This window comes from Capsicum annuum, chromosome 3 (genome assembly GCF_002878395.1).
Source record: "Capsicum annuum cultivar UCD-10X-F1 chromosome 3, UCD10Xv1.1, whole genome shotgun sequence".
Classification (NCBI taxonomy): Eukaryota; Viridiplantae; Streptophyta; class Magnoliopsida; order Solanales; family Solanaceae; genus Capsicum; species Capsicum annuum.
The window spans coordinates 109,661,906-109,668,528 of NC_061113.1; positions in this window are offsets into that span (position 1 = coordinate 109,661,906).

Below are 6,623 nucleotides of genomic sequence, written 5' to 3' on the forward strand. Positions count from 1 at the left end.
AGTTATAGTTACTATATATTCATGCATGCATTCTCACATTCCTGTTATCCAGTCAGTTAGTATAGTTCATGCATGTGAACCCTTCGCATTCAACCTACCTCACACGCTTACCGGTACATTCAAACGTACTGATGTATTTATGCCATGGTGTTTTATACCATAGGTTCAAAAGCTCGAGCTCCAGAGCATTAGTAGCATTCTAGTCTCAGCAGTTAGATTTAGCAGTGAGTCCTCATCCTTCGAGGACATGACCATTACTTTATTATATCATTAATTAATTTATTTTAGTATTTAGAGTTAGTTGGGGACATGTCCCATCAACTCCTTATTCAGACAGTTCAGTCAGTTAGAGGTTTTTTCAGACTATCATGTTCAGACAGTTATTTCAGTTGTTTTTGTATTGATATACCATATCTTCAGATATTATGTTTTATCATATCTTTGAACGTTATGGACTTTCAATATTTATTTCCACATTTATAAAGTATATTATGTTGTGTTCAGGCATAGATATCAGTCATGGGTTAGCTTATGCTTCTTCGAGGTCATGAGTACTGTATAGGATTTCGAGTACCAGATTCGAGGCATTGCAAAATTGGTATCAGAGCCTAAGGTTCAATAATGTCCTAGAAAGTTTGAAAGTCGCATCTAGTAGAGTCTTGTACATGGGTGTGTTGTACGCCATATTTATGTACAGGAGGCTATAAGATGTTTTAGGAACAATTTCCCTTCTTTTAGTATTCAAGTCGTGCCAGTGAGCATTATCTAAAATCAAACTCTCAGTATAATCCATTTCTTCCTTCTATTTATAAAACATGCCTCCTAAAAGAAGAAATGAGAATTAGCCAGCTCCTCAGCCTGAAGAACCTTTGGGCAACCATGTTTCTCATGCTGAGTTTAGAGCTACATTCAGTACTCTTGCTTAGTCAGTTGCTGCTCAAAATGAAGGACCAACTGTCATTCTAGCCAACCCAGTGGCCAATTCAGCTGTAGCCAGGATTCAGGACTTCACTCGAATGAATCCTCCATCTTTTCTCGGGTCTAAGTCAGATAAGGACCCTCAAAAATTTATTGATCAAGTTTAGAAGGTTACCAATGTCATGGGAGTTGCTCCTAGTGAGAGCATTGAGCTAGCTACATATTAGTTGTAAGACATTGCTCATACTTGGTTTAAACAGAGGAAGTCAGAAAGGCCAGTTGATGCAGGGCCTATTGAGTGGGAGGAGTTTGTCACCACATTCTTAGATAGATTTTTTCCCCAAGAGATGAGAGAAGCTAAGGTGTTGGAATTTATCAACCTCAGGTAGGGAAACATAATGATGAAAGAGTATTCTATTAAGTTTACTCAATTAGCCAGATATGCTCCTTATATGGTTGCAGATAGCAGGGCCAAGATGAGTAAGTTTGTCTCTGTTGTGAATAATAGTGTTGTCAACGACTGTAGGTCTACGATGTTGAATAGTGACATGACTTTAGCCAGGCTTATGACTCATGCTCAGCAGATAAAGGAACAAAAGATTAAAATGATAGAGAAGCAGAAGAAGAGAGCAAGGACAGGTAGTTTCAATTTTTCTTAGCCTTAATTAGAAGGAGGAAACCATTCTCAGTTTTGTCCTAGGTCAGCAGTTCCAGATCCTTCTTCAGCTAGTGCTCCAACTCCTAGATTCAGAGATAATAAAAGAGATAGAGTTCCAGGCTCTAAGTCTCAAGGTAGTGTTAGTAGTTCCCACACCTATTTTCTTTTGACAGACTTATGCCAATCACCATTAGTGTATTTGTAGAGATGACAATGGTATTTTTTTTTTATGAGTAAGCCAGGCCACAGAGTCAGAGACTATCCTCAGCCAAGTCCTCAGGGTCAGCAGAACAGTTCCTAAGCTCAGTTCGATCACCCAAACCAGCAGAGTGCCACCTCCAGTGCTACTAGTGGGTAATGCCCAAATTGACTTTATGCTCTCCAGTCCTGACAAGATCAGGAAAATTCTCCTTATGTGGTTACTAGTACGTTACAGATCTTTTATATGCATGTTTACGCTTTGCTAGATCCAGGAGCTTCTTTGTCTTTTGTTACTCCCTATATAGTAGTTGATTGTGGAGTCAGTCTCAAAATTCTACCAGAGCCCTTATCAGTCTATACCCAGTGGGTAAAACTATCATAGCCTGATGGGTATAGAGGAACTATTCTCTTATGATATTTCAGAAAGTCACCTCAACAAATTTAGTACAATTAGAGATGACTAATTTTGATGTCATTCTCGGCATGGATTGGCTTCATTCCTGCTATGCCAAAGTCGACTACAGAAATAGAATAGTCTAGTTTCAGTTTTTGAATGAATCTGTCCTAGAGTGGAAAGGTAGTACTTCAATATTCATAGGTCAGCTTGTTTCATACCTTAGAGCAAGGAAAATGATATCTAAAGGATGTGTCTATCATTTTGTTTGAGTTAAGAATACTAGTTCTGAAATTCCCAGTATCAAATAAGTCCCAGTCGTGAATGAATATTCAAATGTCTTTCCCAAAGATCTTCTAGGAATTTCTCCCAAAAGTGAAATAGACTTCGGCATTGATCATTTTCCAGATACTCAACCTATATCTATTTTGCCATATAGAATGGCACCAGTATAACTCAGAGAATTGAAAGAGCAGTTAAAGAATCTCTTAGATAAGGTATTCATCAGATCCAGCATTTCCCTGTAGGGCATACCAATCTTGTTCATGCACAAGAAAGATGATTCTCTAAAAATATGCATTGATTACCGTCAACTCAATAAGGTCACGGTCAAGAACAAGTATCTTCTTCCCAGAATCAATGACTTGTTTGATCAACTTTAGGGTGCCAGTTATTTCTATAAGATAGACCTTAGATCAGGCTACCATCAACTCAGATTCAGAGAAGGTGACATTTCTAAAATATCTTTTCATAGTCGGTATGGTCACTTCAAATTCCTAGTCATGTCCTTTGGTCTTACCAATGCTCCAGTAGCTTTCATGGACTTGATGAACTGGATGTTCAAGCAGTACTTAGATATGTTCATCATAGTCTTTATAGATGACATTCTGGTCTATTCCCGTAGTAAGCATGATCATGTAGACCATCTCAGAATCATACTTTAGACCCTCGGAGATCATTAGTTGTTTGCCAAATTTAGTAAGTGCAAATTTTGGCTAAGGTCAGTAGCATTCCTTGGTCATATTGTTTCCAATAATGGCATTAGGGTTGATCCTCAAAAGACCAAGGCAATAAGAAACTGGCCTAAGCCTATCTCTCCATCAGATATCAAGAGTTTCTAGTATTTAGCTAGCTATTATAGATGGTGTATTGCATTTTTAGGGTCATCTGTGTGTTCTAGGTGTAGATGACTTAAGGCAGCGAATTCTTGTAGAAGTGCATGGTGCACTCTACTCTATTCATCTAGGGGCCACAAAGATGTACTGTGACTTGTAGGAAATTTATTGGTGGAGTGGGATGAAGAGAGATATTGAAGAGTTTATGGCTAAGTGCTCTATATGTTAGCAAGTTAAGATAGAGCATCAGAATCCTAGTAGGTCTATGTAGGAGTTCAATATTATTACTTGGAAGTGGGAAGAAGTGAACATGGACTTCGTGATGGGTTTACTTCTAGTCCATACCTCTTATTGGGTCATTGTAGATAGGATGACCAAATCAGCTCATTTCCTTCCAGTCCATACCTCTTATTCTGTTGAGGATTATGCAATACTCTACATCAGAGAGTTTGTCAGATTGCATGGTGTTCCGTTATCTATTATCTTAGAAAGAGGCACCAGTTTACCTCTTATTTTTGGAAAGCATTCCAAAAGGGTCTTGGTACCCAAGTTTATCTCAGTACAACCTTTAATCCTCAGATAGATGGGAAAGCAGAAAAGACCATTCAGACTTTAGAAGATATGTTATGAGTGTGTTCAATTGATTTCAAGGGTAGTTGGGATGACCACATGCCTTTGATTGAGTTTGCATATAAAAATAACTATCATTCCAGTATTCGGATGGCTCCATTCAAAGCTCTCTATGGTAGATAGTGCAGATCTCTAATCGATTGTTTAGAAGTTAGTGAGGCCTCAGTCATAGGGTCTGACTTAGTATTCGATGCCTTAGAGAAAATCCAGTTGATCAGAGAAAGACTCTGGGCTGCTCAGAGCTGATAGAAGTCTTACGCAGATTTGCACAGAAAGGATCTAGAGATCGAGATTGTTGACTATGTCAAGCTAAAGATATCTCCCATAAAGTGAGTGAAGAGATTCATCATGAAGGGAAAGCTCAATCCATGATATATCGATCCCTTCAAATTCTCAGTCATTTAGGCAAGGTAGCTTATGAGCTCGAATTGCTTTCAGATCTAGGCTCAGTTCATCCAGTCTTCCATGTCTCTTTGCTTAAGAAGTACATGTGACCCAGTAGTTGTAGTCCCTATTCAGAGCATAGATGTTCTAAAAAACCTCTCTTATGAAGAGATTCCAGTCGAAATCCTAGACTATCAGGCTCGTAGACTGAGGAACAAAGAAGTCCCTCTAGTAAAAGTTCTTTTGTCAAATTTGTTCGTTGAGGGAGCTACTTGTGAAGCAGAAGCAGACATGCATACCAAGTATCCTTACATCTTCTCCGCCAACTCAAACCTAGCTTAAGATAATAGTTCTCCTTAAGCTTTTCAGTTACATGTTCAGATTTCAGTAACAATCTTAGTATACAGTTCATGTTCAGAATTCCATTATAAACATGGTATTAAGTACCATTTCATATTCAGTCATGCATTCATATGTCAGTTTAGTTATATAATCATGCATCAGACGTACATTATCATTATGAGAACTTTAGTTCATCAGAAGCATTTAGCCATGCATTCATGAATCAGTTACACATGCATAAGATATGCGTGTTCAGTATGATATATATAGTTATCAGTCATGTCAGTCATGAAATCATGTTCCAATCATTCATGTTTAGTATGTCAAAACTATCGAAGTGCGACGATGAGGGATGACGGACCGTCAACCTAGTGATGGACGGTCTCCCAAACTATCATAGCGGAGGCAGTGAGACCACCTTCTTCCTAAAGGAAATGGATCAGGCCGATGGAATATCGAGCTAGCGACGGACCATTGCCTAAGTTGTTACAGTAGATATAATGAACCCCTATTCTGGCCAGGTGCGATGGTCAGGACCGACGGATCATCGACACAGCAATGGACTATCACACCCACTGTTGCATAGTTCGTTCAGTGGTTTTAAAGTCATTTTTTTAGGGTATTTGGTTCTTTTCCACCTGTTTTAACCCCTAATTATATCATACCACGACTCATAAGTTCATTATCTATGTACAACATCAAATTAGGAGTTTCTCTCAAAGATAATCCCCAAGAACAAGATCCAAATCTTTCTTCAAGAAACTAAGAGATTCCAAGTTCTTCAACGCCAAGAACATCAAGAAACTCACAACCCAGATATGTCATGTGTTTATTCATGGGTCCCTTTCACCCATGAAGATCAAGAATCTCTTTTTAAAATCCAAGATTTATGTATTTATGAATGTTCATGATTTAAATTGAATTAAAATTCATGTTCATGATGTTATGAGGTTTTGATTCATGTTTCAAATTGCATATTGCAATGATTGACCCTAGGATGTGGTGATTAGCATAATAATCATGATAAACCCTCAAATTTATATGTTGATTGATGTATCCATGATTATTAGATGTGTTGATCATTGTATAACCAAAGCATGCTCCCCATGTGTTCGATTAAATGCCTATGTGAAAGAAAAGTCCCATACTAGTATGATAATATGAAATCCCCATTTATGTACAAGTTTATGCATGTCCAATCTTTGATGAAATGTCTTAGTTAATGAATTATAGATATATGTGTAGCCAGTGTGGTGCTTTGGAACTTGTACTTCATGAAATCTCTAACTTATTATATTATGGATTGTTAACGTTGGTCATGTATTCAAGAAAGTCATGCTTTGTCAGTTTCTTCCCATCAAGTCCTGTAGGTACTTGTACCCAAAAATTTAGTTGTTTTCCTAAAATCAGTGTCATGTTTTCAAGATACTCTTAGTCAAGACATGATCTATAAAATTCAGTCAGTCTCATAACTCAGGAAAAAACTCAGTAATCTCAGTAGTATTCCATCAGTCAACAAAATTCAGTTAACACAGTCCAGTTCAGTTCAATTAATCATGTTCAATGTCTATTCAAATGGGAGTAGAAATTAGCACCGAGTGAATCCAAGGATTTGAACCCACCTGTTATATGAGGGTGTAATTCTTAGAAGCAATGCTTGCATTCCATACCTACATAGCCAGCGTTGGTAGAGATATCATAGCCTGTTATATGAGGGTAGATGAGGTGGATTAACTAGTTATATAAGGGTTCCCACTATTCTAACTAGAGTTACCTATTATTTAAGGGTTACTCACAAATTGTCCTTACCAATGGCACGGTATTGATACCCTTCCAATTGGGGTTACAAATTGGACCCCAACTCAGCTATATTATGTTATTTAGGGCATGTCGGTTAGATGACAACTTCCCACAGTTTTAGTTACAGATTAGGACTGTCAGATATAATCATTCAGTCTCAGTAAAAAAACATAGATAGTTC